Source organism: Myodes glareolus, chromosome 16 (assembly GCF_982192425.1).
Source record: "Myodes glareolus chromosome 16, mMyoGla1.1, whole genome shotgun sequence".
In the NCBI taxonomy this organism is placed as follows: domain Eukaryota; kingdom Metazoa; phylum Chordata; class Mammalia; order Rodentia; family Cricetidae; genus Myodes; species Myodes glareolus.
This window is the reverse complement of record NC_142041.1, coordinates 40,172,736-40,191,148: the sequence shown is the minus strand read 5'-3', so window position 1 is coordinate 40,191,148 and position 18,413 is coordinate 40,172,736.

The window sequence follows — 18,413 nt, the reverse complement described above, 5'->3', positions numbered from 1 at the left end:
TACTTCTGCATGGTCTTTGACTCTCTTCCTTCTCTTCCACTTTGACCCAGCACATCAGCAAGTGTCAGCGCTGCCTTCAAAATGTGACAGCTCCTTCATCTCCCAGCTCAGTTCCGGTGTCATCCCAGGTCCTCTGTGCCCACAGCTTCTCTAACCTCTACTCAGACTGTTAGGATAGCCTCTTGATTACACTCAGCTTCTACCCGCCTCCCTGTCTCCTCTCTGTACCGTTGATGTAGTGCTTTCAAAAACAGGTCGCTTTCCTAGTCAAAACAGCCTGAAGTCCCTGCCTTATTCAGCTTGCCCTATGCTCTCCTTAGTTTAATAGCAACATGACTTGCTCCTGTCCAACCTGCTCGGACTCCAGTCTCTGTGCTGTGTCCCTCTAGATAAGCAAGCTCTCATTGTAGGCTTTGAACTTTGTGCATCTGATGCTCTTCCCACAAACATGAGAGGTCCCACACCTGCTCCTGCAGCGATCACGCTACCTGGAGGGCCCCGCCCTCCTCCTCACAGTCCCTTCTCTAGTGTGTGTGTTAGCTTTTCTGCCTGTCGTTTGTGTCTCCTCTCTAGAATGCAACTTCTGTGTGCAGTAATAAGTTACTGCATCGGTGGCTGTATTTCCAGCACCTAGATTATTTAGGCACAAAGTATGGGAGTGAATATCTTTAGAATCCCTAAGTAAAATCTGGCTACATAGACTATACAGGGCTTTGAATGTCTGACCAAGATGTTAGACTAAACGCCAAACTTAGCAAGCTGGGAGTCCATTGTGTTAAGTAGTCAAAGTTTAGACCGGGGACACTATATAAATAGGGGAGAGATGTGATGGGCATTCCAAAGGTTAAGCCTCCAGACCCCACCATCAGAGGGTTCAAGTCTAGGTGGGGAAGCAGTGACACCCTTAGCAGGAATGGGACAAGAGGAGGAGCCAAGCCATATGGGACTGGATGAAAAGAAGCTGAGTCCATTGAGTTGGCTGGACATACTTGGGAGAGCCGTGGAGTTATGCCAAGGATGGTATAGCGAGGAAAGCAGAGCTCAGATGCGGTCAGTAGCAGGTGTGAAGTAGAAAGAGGGACGGGTACCCAGCTTGGTGAGCTGATGGGAGAGAAAAGTGTAACCAGCAGAGTAAGGCAACAAGAAAGTAAAGTCAAAAACTAAAGCTCAAGAAGGTGCATGGAGCGGGGAGAAAGGCCTGAGAGGCAAGGCCAGAGGGCAGGGCGTGGAGGCTTGCTCCTGGGGAGACCTGCAGAAGTATGCTAAGGGTGAGTGAGACCAAGAAAAACAAACCAGGAGGAAGGTGTGTGGTGGACCTTGAGCTACAGTAGATAGCCCAGATAACCCCACAGTGGTGAATCACGCCCCAACTATTCCTTCTGAACGTTACCAGTTTGTCACTAGGGATAACAAAATACCTACAGCTCTCAGCCTGCAAGCCTGGCCCCTTCCAGTCCTAGAATGCTGCCTCTGGGCTTCTGAGTAGAAGCAACCTGTGGTCCCTACAGATGAAAGTGTGATGACCAACGCCAAATCCACAAGGCCTTGTGGGCTCCTCTCTGGAGATGGTCAGGCCAACCAGAGGGCCAACTGCAGCCCATTCTGGCTGGGCAGGGCCCCTGAGCAGCCAGTGAGCACGTGGCCGAGGTACAGATGATCTCAAAGGGGTGTCTAGGGGGCTGCTGAGGGACACGGAGTGAGTCTGAGTCTCAGCCATTACTGGTGATGGTTTGGGAGGCTTTGGTTTTCAGGACTGGATGGCAGTGCACACCAGGGCTTAGTCAGTGTCTTGAGAGAACCAACACGAAAGGCCCATTGAATTAAAAGTCCACTCGAATCATCCAAGAAATGTCAACAAGACATCACAAGGAATTTGTGAAAATGAGAAAAAAATGATTCTTTAAATATAGTTTCATCTGTTGACATTTTTGAAAGATTCCAAAAATGGTTCAAGTTTTTATTCCAACATGCCGCTTCTCATCATTAGTGACTGCTAAATATTGGAAGAGACTGTTGGGATTTGAGGGCAGCCCCTCTGGCATTCAGCTGTGTTAAAGAAAAATAAAAGCAAGTTCAGGCTTTCAGACATTTTGGAAAGGATTTATTTCAAAGCATCTAATAATGCTCCCCTTCCACACACTGACAAACATAAAATAGTGTTGTTTTTAGAGTTCTTTTATTAATTTAATTTTGTGTCTGTGGTTGCTTTGCCTGCGTGTTTGTGTGTACATCATGTAGTGCCTGTGGAAGCCAGAAGAGGGCATCAGGTCCCTGAGCTGGGGTCATCTATTGGAATGTGCTGTCTTTTGGGTGCTGGGGATTGAACCCAGGTCCTCTGAAAAAGCAGCCAGTACTCTTAACCACTGAGCTATTTCTCTAGCCTCAAAAGAATTTTTTTTAATAAATCATAGACTAAAACTAGAGATAAGAATTTGTTTATCAGTCTTGAAGTGGGGTTTATATTATTGTGGTAGTTTGAGTAAGAATGGCCAGCACAGGCTCATATATTTAAATGATTAGTCACCAGGGTGCAGAACTCTTTGGCAGGACTAGAAGGATTAGGAGGTGTGGCCTCACTGGAGGAAGTGTGTCCCTGGGGAGGAGCATGAGATTTTCTTTTCTTTTTTCTGGGTTTTTCGAGACAGGGTTTCTCTGTGTAGCATTGGAACCTGTCCTGGAACTTGCTCTGTAGTCCACGCTGGCCCTGAACTCACAGAAATCCAGCTAACTCTGCCTCCTGAGTGCTGGGGTTAGAGGCGTGTGCCACCACCACCGGGGGACTTGAGGTGTTCAAAAGCCCACACCCCAGTCCCATGTTTTTCTTTCAACCTGTGGATCTCAGCTACTGCTCCTGCACCATGCATGCCGCCATGTTCCTTGCAATGATTATAATGGACTAAACCTCTAAAACTGTAAGCCAGCCTCCGATTAAATGCTCTCTTTTATAAGAGTTGCCATGGTCGTGATGTCTCTTCACAGCGATAGAGCAGTGACTATAAGACAATTACATAATTGGGAAGAGGTGGCATGCAGCTTGCAGTGTGTACCTACTGTGGAGGAAGTTTGTGGTGGGGGAGCTTATTTTCTGACCTCTATGACCTGGGATCTTCCAAGAGGAAAGAAAAGCCCCAGACTGCTTTCCTTTGCAGCTTTGAGACAACGGTCCCATTTTACAAATGAGCAACCTGAGACTTTGATGAAGTCATAAACTTCATACCTGTGGTTTTCTGATTTCCCTACTTGTTTGGTAGTGTTTCTTGCTTAAAAAAAGGGTGAGGGTGGAGGGAAAAATGCTTCAATTGGGTATATTGCTCTTTAAGAAAGCCAGGTACTTCCATATGGAGGGACTACTGACCTCTTGTCCACCCCATCAAAGTTTCCAGGTTCATTTAGAGCATGGCTCTCATTCTTGAGCGGTGAACTCAGACATCCCACTGACAGCTTGTCATCTTTGCTGGGGTGTCTAATAGTCTCTTCAACCTGAATACGCCAAAACGGAGCTCTCCCCATTCCCATGTGCTTCCTTCTCTGCCCACGGTCTTCTAGGTTTCGCAAGCACACCTCGTCCCCTTTTCTCCAGGAGCTTGAGCACCCCAGGCTTTCCAGAATGCTGGAGCTGGCACTCACCTCTCAGGTGCACAAGCTTATTTGGCGTGAGGCAAAGACCACAACAAATATCGACGTACCCAGGTTGTGTAACCCGTAAGCACATGTAGAAAAGTTTGATTTTTGCCTGCCAAAGTCGGCAAAACATCTCTACACGAAGTGGAGCTATCTTTGGGCAGGATGCAAACCGCCCATGCGCATCTCACATCAGAAGCAACGTGTGATTTCTTCAGTCTTTCAGCTCAAAAGAGAGGAGCATATTTAGCTGATGCCTTCTAAAAATAAATAAATAAATAAATAAATAAATAAATAAATAAATAAATAGTCCACTTGAACTGGAAAGCAAGTATGAAATAGGGTAGGGGTTAGCAGGGTGGTGGAGGGGATGGGGATTTTTTTTTCCCTTTGGAATGAAAAACAAAGGGCAGTATATATGTTTCAGCTGGGAAAGAAAAGAGGGCCAAAGGTCACAAACACAGGAGTTTGAAAAAAAAAAAAGTGTGTGGGTGGTGATTAGAGATTAAATCATCACTTACGCCCGAGGATACATGGTCCTCGGAGTTGAGAAACACGATGAAAGTCCAAGCCCCTTTTTTAGAACCTCTGATTTTAAGAACAAAGCCAGATGCTGGAGTACACTAGTCCCTGATTTGGAGGAGTAAGTACATATGGGTACAGCCTGGCAGCTGGCCCCTCCCAGCCCCACAGTGCCCTGAGAAGTGCCTCAGAAGGAGGACATGTCCCTGCCTGTCACACGTGTGTAGGGACATCAGATCCCCTCCTCTCTGGGGCATGGTCAGTCTTTGACTTCTTAGGTACCAACAACTGGATAGAATCAAAATGACCTTCCCGGGCCTCCAGACGTCAGTATGGAGCCTATTGAATTAATATGGCTGCGCTTTGGAGTGAGAGTTTATTCTTTTGGTTCTCTTTTGTCTTTTCCAGAAAAGAGACTTAATGTGTTACTGTGGTGTAGAAAATCAATGCTCCGAAATCAATGGTGATTTTGCAGGCTGTTTAAAATGACTCCCGTAGCTGTAGAAACGGCTGCAGAGCAAACCTTCGAGTTTGGCCCACTCCACCGTTCCACCCGTGTGGCTGCCACTTCTTCTTGCGGGTTGAACATCTACTGGTGCAGCAATCAGAGCTTCAGCCCAGGCCGAGCCAGGCTGACCCTGAATTATGCTAGAGATTCAGAAGCTGTACGTGAGATGTGTGCTGGGGCCAAGGTTGGGGGTAGGTAGCCGGTGTGACCGTATTGCTGGCTAATAACTAAACTAGAAAAACAGGGACAGAATTGCTGCCGAGGGTCAAGAGAAGCTGGCTGGTCTTTGGTTGACTCTAGGGCCACCTTCTGGAAGAAGGGCTGTGGTCACTGGTGAGAGCTAGACATTGAACAAATGACATCCACCCCGTGACTGTGTTATAAGCTACCCTGGGACATATCATCAGTGCCTCTGAAGGAGACCTGTGTTCAGAGGTCTTAGGTAACTCTCCCAGGATCACACGGCAGGGGAGCTGGGACTTGGCCCTTGTTATTTTTCTCCACGTGCCCCTAAGGTGGCACTTGCCCGGGGTTAAAGAGAAGATAGTTCTCAGGTCATTTCGGATCTGAACTTCTGCTATCCGTGACTGATAAGCAGAATCCATAGCCCAAGGCCACAGCAGCACGACTCCTTGGCAGCCCCTTAGTGGGCACTGGCTACACAGGGTGGCCTGCTCACCCTTCTCCAGCCTCTCTGGATGTGCCAGGCCCCTACAGGCATCTTTCTCTGTTTTGGCCAACCCTAGAAAAACTTTTTCCAAGACATAGCATTGCCTTCATCTAAGTCACGAACAGTTGGTTGTGGTACCTGATCCAGACAGTACATTTGGGGTACTGGGAGTGGGCGCCTCCAAAGACTAGATCTTGGCTTTCACCATGCAGAGTCAGCCCAGGGAACCAGGTGTGAACTGGTGGTGACCTGTACTGAAGGCCGTTAGTAACTCACTGGCCACACCGTGGACAAACAGTGCTCTGTAGAGGACCAGGCCACCCGAGAAGAACCCAGAAGAATGGGCCGACTCTGACTTCTCTGTAGACCTGGGAGGTACAATTGATGCCATTTCTGGAGAAAGCCAGTTGCTTTCCGCCTGCCCTCTAGGAGAGCATTTCAGTCAAGTCCTCAGCCAGGTTCTTACCTGGAGGCTGTAAGTGAGGGGAAGTCCTGGGCAGAATCTTGCTGAAACAATATGTAGTCTTTGCTACCCTTAAGATCCTCCATCCTGGAAGTTCCAGACTTGGCAAGCAATTCTTTGGGTAGATAAGGTTGGGGTGTTTGTGCATACCTCTTCCCCCAAACACAGAACTGTTCCTTGCATGGGCCGCTGCTGTGGAATAAGCTTTTGATTGGCAGGGCAGCCTCCCTTATTCTTGGCACCCAGCAAGTCACCAAACCGCTCCATGTGCACCTGTGAAAGTGACAGAGAAGACTGGCAGTCGCAAAGCTAACCTACTTCCTGTTTCAAAATGTGCCTGCAGCAGTGACCTGTGCCTGCAGTAGTGACCTGTGGTCCCAGTGCTTGGCTTCAGTTGACAAGGTGGAGCCCCGTGTGGTTCTCCTGCACTGAGCTCCTCAGAACTGCCCATAGGATGCCCTGGGCTCCCTGAAGGAGCCACACCGGGCTGAGGAGATTGCTTCAGGCTTGGGCTGTAGAGCCCGTTCTCTGCGGTGAGATTCAGAAAATCCAGGCCTCTTCCCCTTCCTCCCTTTCCTCTGCCTGTATACAGGAAGCATATTATTATGTACAGCCCAGGGACAGCGTCTCTATCGGGACTGTCTTTGCTGGAGGGTGTTCTCCCCAAGTGCTGTGGGCTGCCTGACATCTGCCAGAGCCCAGCAGATGACCAGATGACAAGTGGGGGAAGACTCTGGAGAGAAGGGCTGTCAGGTGGAGAGCAGAAAGTGGGGTGCTATATTCCAAGTGACCCCCTGGTTCCGGGTTGGGGGAGGGAGGGATGAAGCCAATTTGTTTCTGCCTTCTGAGCCAAATGCTAGGTCCCAAGGCTTGCAAGCCCCAGCCTCTCAAAGCCTGGAGGCAGAGAACAGGACTGAAGGACCCTCAGGAATGGGGGTGGGGGGCGTAAGAGTCCTCAGGGGTTGTGGGGGCCTGTATTTGGGTTTGACTACTGATTTTCCCAAAGCCCTAAGCCCCTTGTGAGTCTGGGAGAGTCTTCCGAGTGCCTGCTATGAAGATCAGTTGAATCAGCAACTTCCTCTCTCTCTGGTACATACACAACATTCTCCTTTCTGTCCATCCCTGTGTTCCCAGAGCAGAGATGCATGTAGAACAACTTGTAAATGAACCGTTGGCCCCTTCTCCCCAGCTTCTACACAAAGTCAAAGCTGCCCTGAAAACTGACAAATGCTTTCATTATGCAAAACCCAGACAACAAACCTGCCTAAAGCAAGCGGCCTGCAGGGGTGCCATCCGGTTGAGCCCCTTTCCATGAGCAGTTCCCTTGCCAGAGCCCATGGTACCCACACTTTCAGTTTTGATGATTTCAGAGATTTTTAAATGTCAAAGAAATCCTGGCTGTAAATGTCCCCACAGTGATTTAGTCATTTTGCAGAGAAAGCAAGCAAGCTTCCTGACTGGCCAGCCCTTTCAGAACGGTCCAAGCTGTGGGCCCAGCCCCTCCTTCCTAACCCCTTCCTACCACTCCCCCGTCCTATTCATATTCTGATCTACACACTTGAAAAGATGCAATTCCAAACGTTCCTGCCAAAGAGGAAATCTTCCTCCTGTTTTTAGAGCTGTCGCCAGAAGTCTTCGTATGCTGGGGCCCAGTGGCTGCAGACGCCGGACTTAGGCACAACAGGACCAAGCGAACCAGGCTTTGGTGTCAGGGCGCTGGCCCACTGGCCTTGTCTGAGGGAGGAAGGTGTCAGATCTCCTTGAGCTTCTAACTCTGCACAAAACTCCATGGGTACTCATATAGGGGGCAGGGATACAACTAGGTAACAACCCACCCCCAGAGGGGAGGGTCCCCTGGTTCAGAATCCCCAGTCCGTTGAGGAAAATGAGAGCGAGACGAGGTAGGTAGGAGGTGTTTGCCAAGCTAACTTGTTAAAGAGCAGAAATTGGTAGAGAACTTTTAAAAACAGAAAGATAACGAGATCATTCTTCGCTAGCATTTGTTGGTGTTCTACTGTGTGTCTGCTGATAAAGCTGCCCAGCACGCACTCTGCGCTTAAGGGTGGAAGTGAGAGCAGGCAGGTTGGCTGAGTAGATGAGGTTCACTTGAATGGTGCCCCCAGTGCTCATGACAAGTGTGAAGACCCGGGACTTCAGACCCCTTTCCAGAGGAAGTCATGTTGGAATGGAGGTCTGGAACAGATGAAGAGCTGCAAGACAAAAGGCCTGCTGAGAAAGGAGGTGTGGCTCTAGGAAAGGTCTAGGAAAGTGTGGTGTGGCTTTGGGGAGGTACAGTAGGTGGACGCCAGATGCCTCAACCACAGCCTGGGAAATTAGTGGGGTGTACGTATGGCTGAGGGAGTCCGAGGGGTTATGAAGAGGTTCTGGATTCAGAGAAGGGTGGCTCGTGGGCAGCTTGCTGGAGGAGGAGGGGAAGGGAAGCAGGTGGTGGGAGGGGAGAGAGGCCAGCTCGCTGGGAGGGTGCCCACCGGAGTGCAGCTGGAGGAGGGCCAGGGTCTGCATGCCACTGGGGACCTGGATGAGGACCTCAGCAGCATCCCTAGCAATCAAGTATCTGGTGCTAATTACAGATAACAGCAGGCTTCATTTGCATATTAACGACTGAGTATACTAATTACAAATTAGCTTTATCTATTCATTAAAACAAGGCCAGGATGCCGTTTTACTTGGGAAGGGTTTGATAGTGTTGAGTTAAATTACTGTGCACCTGGAAGGAATGAATAGCAGCTGCATTTTCTTGTGGGCATTGTATAAATCAGCCTGGTAAAAATAGAGGCAGTAGCAAATTTGAGACCAAAGATGGGGTTCGATTTTCTGTCCTCAGAAATCCAGCGCATACATGCAGATAGGAGTAATTCCCAGCAAACTTGTCGAGAAAGTTCAGAGCTATGGCACCACAAAGAAGAAAAATTTTGTGCAGCTCTCTCTTTCTGCCCAAGGAGGCAGGGCCCCTGGAAGTTCCCTCTGAGGCTGGAGCGCTTCCAGAATGAGCCAGGAGGGAGCTGTGCAGGGCGGCTGAAGTAGAGAGAATGGGAAAGAAAAGGTGATAATAACACAAAAAGCCAAGCCAGCAACCACTCCAGCGCGCGAGCCCTGGGAGAGAAAGCAAAAAGCAGTGGAGATGACAGGGCCTTGTCGTGGGAAGCTTGGCTCTGTGAAGTCACGGGGGAAGCTCTGCCTTCCCTGGGGCAGGGGCTGTGGCACTGCAAAGATGGAGAGGAGGTGGCGTGTGTCTGGGGGAGAGGTGAAGAGGGGTTCCTAAGTGTGTGTCCCAGATAAGAAGGTAAACAATAGAAGGGATCCGAGGCTTGGGGGTTGGAACATTGCGCCTGCTGGTCATGCTGACTTCTTAAACCCCTGTATAAGTGATACTTTGATAATGAATAAAGACCAGGTCAGTGAAGATAGGTAAGCCCAGTGTGTTTGGCTTTCATTCCTAAGCCAAGACATAAAAACATAACAGTCTACTAAGTCACCAAAACAGAAACAGAGCAAACATCCCTGAGTGTGGCTAAAGCAAAGGCAGCTCTTCGTGGCACTGGCCTATCTCGAATTTGCAAGGCTTCCCGCCACCTGCCTGAGAAAGTTCATGTCCTTCAGGGCTCCTGTGATATGGGCACTGTCTGCCTCTATTCATGACCCTCTTTAGTCCACTGCTTGTCAACTGCACACAAATGTGTCAATGTTAGGCCATAACCTTTCCTTCCTTCCTTGACCCCTAGAGCTCATGTTACTGTGGTATAAAACATAGATAGTCCAACTTCTAAAGTTTCACAGTCTTTAGAAAATTTCAATGCTTTAATAGTTCAATATCTTTTGAAGGTTCAAAGTCTCAAAACTGTAGGCCCCTGTAAAATATAAATGTTACATACTTTTTACTCTAAAAGGGAAGAATCAGGACATATAAGCAAACCAAAATCTATCAGAGTAGCCAACTCAATGTGTGTAGTATCTGGTCCACTGATGATCCATAGGGCTTGGTCATCCCATGCCTACAATTCTGCTGTCCTCAGCAAACTGTTTTGTAGGCTCAGACAATTCCACTCCACACCTGATAATGTCCTTGGTCATCATGGTCATCCTATGGTCCTGAAATCTCCAATATCCTAGAGTCCTCACTACATCTGAGATCACACCTTCACCAATGACCTTTTCTGGCCTCTCTTCAGGACTCTGTCCCTGCCACATGGTGGCAAGCCTCAGTTTCTCTCTATGGCCACTTTATGCTTTTAAAGCGGTCTTTGCTTCCTTCAGAAACTTCATGGGTAAGAAGGCCTCCACTGTCTATATTTCTGTTAACTCTTGTATCTTTCAGGATACCCCAGAGGAGCCTACACAATGAGTTTTCTAGCCCAAAGTTCTCAATGCTTCTACACTCTTACCCAAACCAGCATGGTCAGGTGGTCACAGCAACACCCACTACTGGCACCGAGTTTTGGTCCTAGTTTGCTTTGGATAAAACACTCTGACCAAAACAACTGAGGGAAGGAAAGGCTTTGTTTCAGTTTACACTTCCAGGTCACAGTCTACTGAAGCACTATTAATAACAGTTCAGAGATAGAAATGGGGTTCAACCTGAAGGGAAAAGCAAAACAGCCAGTCACTGGCTCTTACCTCTACCTTAGTCTGAAATGGTGATCGTGCCTCCAAGAATCTCAGAATGAGACTGTGTCTGAGAGCTGTTTTCCTACTCTCTAGGACTGGGATTAAAGGTGTGCACCACTGAGATTAAAAGGCACTCCCCACCCGGTTTCTATAGCAAACTAATGTGGCTACTGGGGTTAAAGGTGTGTGTTACCACTGCCTGGTCTGTAAGGCTGACCAGTAGGGCTGTCTTACTCTCTGATCTTCAGGCAAGCTTTATTTATTAAAATACAAATGAAATGCCACTACAGTCCATCAGTAAGGGAAGTCGGGGAAGAAACTCAAGCAGGGACTGGAGCAGAAGCCAGGGAGAAGCATTGTCCCCTCTAGCTAGATCAGCTAACTTTTTTACAGGCCAGACTCCACCTGCTTTAGGATGGTGCCGCCTACATGGAGCCAGACCCCTCCCCAATCCATAATCAAGACAGTTTCCCCCAGCCATGCCCACAGACCAGTGCAATGAGAATGATTCTCCAGCTGAAGTTCCCTCCTCCCGAGTGACAGTTTGCATTAAGTTGGCAATGCATGCGCATGCGAACCTGAAACACTCCTATTTGAAAACATAGGAATGCGCTCTCTCCCGGGTCCTGGGAAGACCAGCTAGTCCTGTAGCACTGCTGAGGAGCTCTTCCCAGAGAGGTGAGTGAGTGCTCGCCTGGGCGGCCTGCCTGTCCAGGAAGAGAACACAGCCCTTCCCCCCTCAGCTTCTGCGGCAGGGTCTTCGGTGTTCCACGGGACCCCTCCCTCCCCCCACTGCTGCTGGCCCTTTGTCTCCTGGGTCCTGGGAAGACCAGCTAGCCCTGTTGCACTGCTGAGGAGTCCTACCCAGAGAGTGCTGAGGAGCTCTATCCAGAGAGTGCTGAGAAGTCCTACCCAGAGAGCGTTGAGGAGTTCTTTTCAGAAAGTGCTGAGGAGCTTCATCCAGAGTGGACGAGATGGGCAGGCGCCAATGCAAGAAAAAACAATCAAACAGGTAATAGAAACAGTTCAAGATTTGAAAACTGAAATGGAGTCAATGAAGAAATCACAAACCGAGGGCCAGCTGGCTATGGAAAATCTAGGTAAACGAACAGAGACTTCAGAAACAAGCATAACCAACAGAATACAAGAGATAGAAGAAAGAATCTCAGACTCTGAGGACACCATAGAGAAATTAAACACTCTGACCAAAGAAAACAGCAAATCCAACAAATTCTCATCACAAAACACTCAGGAACTGTGGGACACAATAAAAAAAACCAAATCTAAGAATAATAGGAGTAGAAGAAGGAGAAGAATTGCAGATCAAAGGTCCAGAAAATATACTCAACAAAATTATAGAAGAAAACTTTCCCATCCTAAAGAACGATATTCCTATGAAGGTTCAAGAAGCATACAGAACACCGAATAGACTGGATCAGAAAAAAACATCCCCTCGCCATATAATAATCAAAACACAAAGCATTCAGACTAAAGAAAGGATATTGAGAGCTGCAAAGGAAAAAGGTCAAGTAACTTATAAAGGTAAACCTATCAGACTTACACCAGACTTCTCTATGGAAACCATAAAAGCCAGAAGGTCCTGGATAGAGGTACTGCAGAAACTAAGAGACCATGGATGCAAGCCCAGACTACTATACCCAGCCAAGCTATTGTTCACTATCAACGGAGAAAACAAAATATTCCAGGATAAAAACAAATTTAAACAATACGTAGCTACTAATCCAGCCTTACAGAGAATATTAGAAGGAAAATCACAACCCAAGGAATCCAACATTCCCAACACTGCCTACAATAACTCAGACATCTAGAGACCCTTCACAAGCACAACTCAAAGAAGGAAAACACATACACTCTACTACCCAAAAAAATGACTGGAGTCATCAATCACTGGTCATTAATATCACTTAATATCAATGGACTCAACTCACCTATAAAGAGGCACAGACTTAGAGATTGGATATGAACACAGGATTCAACATTCTGCTGTTTACAAGAAATGCACCTCAACCACAAAGACAGACACCTACTCAGAGTAAAGGGTTGGGAAAAGGTTTTCCAAGCAAATGGACCTAAGAAACAAGCGGGTGTGGCCATTCTAATATCTAACAAAATCGACTTCAAACTAAAATCAATCAGAAGAGATGGAGATGGACATTTCATACTCATAACAGGAACAATTCATCAGGAAGAAGTCTCAATCTTGAATATCTATGCCCCTGATATAAAGGCACCCACATATGTAAAAGAAACTCTTCTAGAACTCAAGGCAGTCATCAAACCACACACACTAATAGTAGGAGACTTCAACACTCCTCTCTCACCAATGGACAGGTCAATCAGACAGAAACCTAACAGAGAAATAAAAGATTTATTGGAGGTACTGAATCAAATGGACTTAACAGACATCTATAGAACACTCCACCCAAATAGGAAAGAATATACCTTCTTCTCTGCAGCTCATGGAACCTTCTCGAAAATTGACCACATACTTGGTAACAAAGCAAACTTCCACAGATACAAAAAAAATTAGTAACCACCTGTGTCTTGTCAGATTACCATGGATTAAAATTAGAATTCAACAACAATGGTACCCCAAGGAAGCCAACAAACTCATGGAAGTTGAACAGTAAACTACTAAATCACCCCTGGGTCAAGGAAGAAATAAAGAAAGAAATTAAACTCTTCCTTGAATTTAATGAAAACAAAGACACAACGTATTCAAACCTATGGGACACTATGAAAGCAGTGCTAAGAGGAAACTTCATAGCACTAAGTGCCCAATTAAAGAAAACAGAGAAAGCATACATAGGAGACTTAACAGCACACTTGAAAGCTCTAGAAAAAAAAGAAGCTGATTTACCCAGGAGGAGTAGAAGACTGGAAATAATCAAACTGAGGGCTGAAATCAACAAAATAGAAACACAGAAAACAATCCAAAGAATCAATGAAACAAAAAGCTGGTTCTTGGAGAAAATCAACAAGATTGGCAAACCCCTATCCAAACTAATCAAACGGCAGAGAGAGAACTTGCAAATTAATAGGATCAGAAATGAAAAGGGGGACATAACCACAGACACAGAGAACATTCAGAGAATCATTAGATCTTACTACGAAAGTTTATATGCCACAAAGTTGGAAAATGTAAAAGAAATGGACACTTTTTTAGATAAGTACCATATACCAAAGTTTAACCAAGAACAGGTGAACAATCTAAATAGACCTGTTAGTCGTGAAGAATTAGAAGCTGTTATCAAAAATCTCCCTACCAAAAAAAGCCCAGGACCAGATGGTTTCAATGCAGAATTCTACCAGAACTTCCAGGAAGAGCTAATACCTATACTCCTTAATGTATTCCACAATATAGAAACAGAAGAGTCATTGCCAAACTCCTTTTTTGAAGCTACAGTTACCCTGATACCAAAACCACACAAAGACACAACCAAGAAAGAGAATTACAGGCCAATCTCACTCATGAACATTGATGCTAAAATTCTCAATAAAATACTGGCAAACCGAATCCAAGAACACATTAGAAAAATTATCCATTATGATCAAGTAGGCTTCATCCCAGAGATGCAGGGATGGTTCAACATACGCAAATCTATCAATGTAATCCATCATATAAATAAACTGAAAGAAAAAACCATATGATCATTTCATTGGATGCTAAAAAAGCATTTGACAAAATTCAACACCCATTTATGATAAAGGTGTTGGAGAGACTGGGGATACAAGGATCATACCTAAATATAATAAAAGCAATATACAGCAAGCCGACAGCTAACATCAAATTGAATGGAGAGAAACTCAAAGCCTTTCCACTAAAATCAGGAACACGACAAGGCTGTCCACTCTCTCCATACCTCTTCAATATAGTGCTTGAAGTTCTAGCAATAGCAATAAGACAACATAAGGAGATCAAGGGGATTCAAATTGGAAAGGATGAAGTTAAACTTTCGTTATTTGCTGACGATATGATAGTGTACATAAGAGACCCCAAAAACTCTACCAAAGAACTCCTACAGCTGATAAACACCTTTAGTAACGTGGCAGGATACAAGATCAACTCCAAAAAATCAGTGGCCCTCCTATACACAAAGGATAAAGAAGCGGAGAGGGAAATCAGAGAAGCATCACCTTTCACAATAGCCACAAATAGCATAAAATATCTTGAGGTTACTCTAACCAAGGAAGTGAAAGACCTACTTGACAAGAACTTTAAGCTTTTGAAGAAAGAAATTGAGGAGGATACCAGAAAATGAAAAGACCTCCCCTGCTCTTGGATTGGGAGAATCAACATAGTAAAAATGGCAATTCTACCAAAAGCAATCTATAGATTCAATGCAATCCCCATCAAAATCCCATCAAACTTCTTCACAGACCTTGAGAGAACAATAATCAAGTTTATATGGCAAAACAAAAAAACCCAGGATAGCCAAAACAATCTTATACAATAAAGGAACTTCTGGAGGCATTACCATCCCTGACTTCAAACTCTATTACAGAGCTACAGTATTGAAAACGGCTTGGTATTGGCATAAGAACAGAGAAGTCGACCTATGAAATCGAATAGAAGACCCGGATACTAACCCACAAACCTATGAACACCTAATTTTCGACAAGGGAGCTAAAGGTATACAATGGAAGAAGTAAAGCATCTTTAACAAATGGTGCTGGCATAACTGGATGTCAACCTGTAGAAGAATGAAAGTAGATCCATATCTATCACCATGCACAAAACTCAAGTCCAAATGGATTAAAGACATCAACATCAATCTGTCCACTTTGAACCTGATAGAAGAGAAAGTGGGAAGTAGTCTACAAGATATTGGCACAGGAGGCCACTTCCTTAGTAGGATCCCAGTAGCACAGACAATAAGAGAAACAATGAATAAATGGGACCTGCTGAAACTGAGAAACTTCTGTAAAGCAAAGGACACTGTCAGTAAGACAAAAAGGCTGCCTTCTGACTGGGAGAAGATCTTCACCAACCCCTCATCAGACAAAGGTCTGATCTCCAAAATATACAAAGAACTCAAGAAACTAGACACTAAAACTCTAATTAACCCAATTAAAAAATGGGGTACTGATCTGAACAGAGAATTCACAACAGATGAACTTCGAATGGCCAGAAGACACTTAAGGTCATGCTCAACCTCCTTAGTGATCAGGGAAATGCAAATCAAAACCACTTTGAGATACCATCTTACCCCACTCAGAATAGCTAAAGTCAAAAACACCAATGATAGCCTATGCTGGAGCGGATGTGGAATGAGGGGAACACTCATCCATTGTTGGTGGGAATGCAAACTTGTGCAGCCACTGTGGAAATCAGTGTGGCGGTTTCTCAGGAAACTGGGAGTCAACCTCCCTCAGGACCCAGCAACTCCACTCTTGGGAATATACCCAAGAGATGCCCTACCATACTACAAAAGTATTTGTTCAACTATGTTCATAGCTGCACTATTTGTAATAGCCAGAACCTGGAAACAACCTAGGTGCCCCTCAATAGAAGAATGGTTAAAGAAGGTGTGGAACATATACACATTAGAGTTTTACTCAGCGGTAAAGAACAATGACATCTTGAATTTTGCATGCAAATGGATGGAAATAGAAAACGCTTTACTGAGTGAGGTAACCCACACCCAAAAAGAGGAATATGGTATGTACTCACTCATAAGTGGATTCTAGCCATAGTTAAAGGTCTTTGAGTCTATAATTTGTGATCCTAGAGAAGCTAGATAAGAAGGTGAACCTGAAGACAATTTATATAGTTATCCTCCTGGATAATAGAACTAGGCAAGAGTGCCAAGCAAACTCGGGTGCATGGGGGGTGGGGAGGTGGATGTAAGGGAAGATAGTTAGGGAGAGGGGAGAGGGCGAGAATTGGGGATGGCTTGGGGGAATGGGAGGGGGGGGATGGAGGAAGGATGGTTATGGGAGCAGGGAAGTTTATATCGCAACTAAGAGAGCCATTCTAGGGTTTGCAAGAGACTTGATTCTGGAGGGGTTCCCAGTAAAAATTAAATAAAAATAAATAAATTAATTAATTAAAAGAAAAATAAAAAAAAGAAAAAGAAAACGCTTTACTGAGTCAGGTAAGCCAGACCCAAAAAGAAGAATAAGGTATGTATTCACTCATAAGTGGATTCTAGCCATAATTAAAGGTCTTTGAGCCTATTATTCGTGATCCTATAGAAGCTAAATAAGAAGGTGAACCTGAAGAAAATTCAGGTAGTTTTCCTCCTGGAGATTGGAAATAGACAAGAGTTCCAGGTAACCACGGGTGCATGGGGGGTTGGGAGGGTAGTTGGAAGGGGAGAGGGTTAGAGAGAATGGAGCAGGGGAGGAATGGGGAATGCTTGAGGGACTGGGAGGGGGAGGGAGGAAGGATAGATATGGGTTCAGGGAAGAATATATCTCAACTATGGAAATCAGTTTAGGGTTTACTAGAGACTTGACTGTAAATGGGATCCCAGGTCCAAGGAGAGATTCCCAGATTGTTCTCTGGACAGAGGAGAGGGTGCCTGAACTGGCCTTGGCCCATAACCATACTGATGAATATTTTGCTTATCACCATAGATCCTTCATCTGGCAATGGATGGAGATAGGGACGGGGACCCACGTTGGAACACTGAACTTAACTCCCTAGGTCCAAGCGAGAAGCAGAAGGAAGAAGAAAGTGAGCAGGGAGGGCAAGATCAGAGGGAACCTTCATTGGGCGATGGATGGCGATGCAGACGGAGACCCACATTGGAGCACCGGACGAGCCCCCCAAGGTCCAAAGGAGGAGCAGAAGGAGGAAGAACATGAAAAAGAAAATCAGAACCGCAAGAGGAGTGATCACCCACTGATACAAGGGGACTGATCTAATGAGAGTTCACCAAGGCCAGTTGACTGGGACTGAAGGAGCGCTTGATCCAACCAGATTCTCTGGAGGAGGCTGAATTCCCTGAATGTGGCTGGCCTGAAGTCTTTCTAAAAAGCCATTGACAATGACTCTGGGACTTGTTTCCTCTGCATATTCTGGATTTTTGGAGATCCAGTCTGTTTGGATACTCACCTTCCTGGACCTGGAGGGAGTGGGGAGGAACTTGAACTACCCACAGGGCAGGAAACCCTGACTGCTCTTAGGGATGGAGAGGGAAGAGGAGAGGGAGTGGGGGGAGTGGGAGGGTGTTGGGAGGAGGGGCAAAAATGGAAACTTTTATATTTTAATAAAAAAAAGAAAGAAAGAAAACATAGGAATGCAAACCGCTTTCGTCTTTCTTTTTTTCTCCAGGTCCCGTTCTCCATCAAGTCCCCTGACCCAGTCTCCAGGCCCCTCTTTCACTGAAAGACAAAGCAAACCCAGGTCGGATGGGAGAGACAGGCAGGTTTCAAAGGACAGCAGGAGCATTGGGGACTCAGCTTTCCCAGCTAGCTGTACCCACAGAGGGTAGGGCTAGGATGCTTGTAGCTTCCTTCTGAACATTCCCCCATGCTGTCCATGTCTCTGACCCTGATCCTCCAGGGAAGAGCAGGCCTCGGGCTCATCCTTAGAGAGCTCCTGACCCGTCCGCTGAGATTTCTAAATGCTGGGGGGGTGCACAGTCTGGAGCCACCATAAGTGTAGCTCAGCAATAAAGTGCCTGCCTCCTACCTGAGAGGTTCTGACTTCAATCCTCCACCTGATCACCAACAACTAAATAATAGAATGCCTGTAGTGAGGTGGGGGAGTGGACTGTGTTCCACCGCCTGGATAGCTTATTCTCCGAAATAACCACATGGAAATTGTATTAATTAAAACACTGTCTGGCCCATTATATCTTGCCTCTTCTTGGTTAACTCTCACAGCTTGATTCAACCCATTTCTAATAATCCGTATGTCACCATGAGGTTGTGTTTTACCGGGAAAGATCCAGCATGTCTGACCTGGTAGCTTCGTGGCAGGCGGCTCTCTGACTCTGCTCTTCTTCCCAGCATCTAGTTCTGTCTTCCCC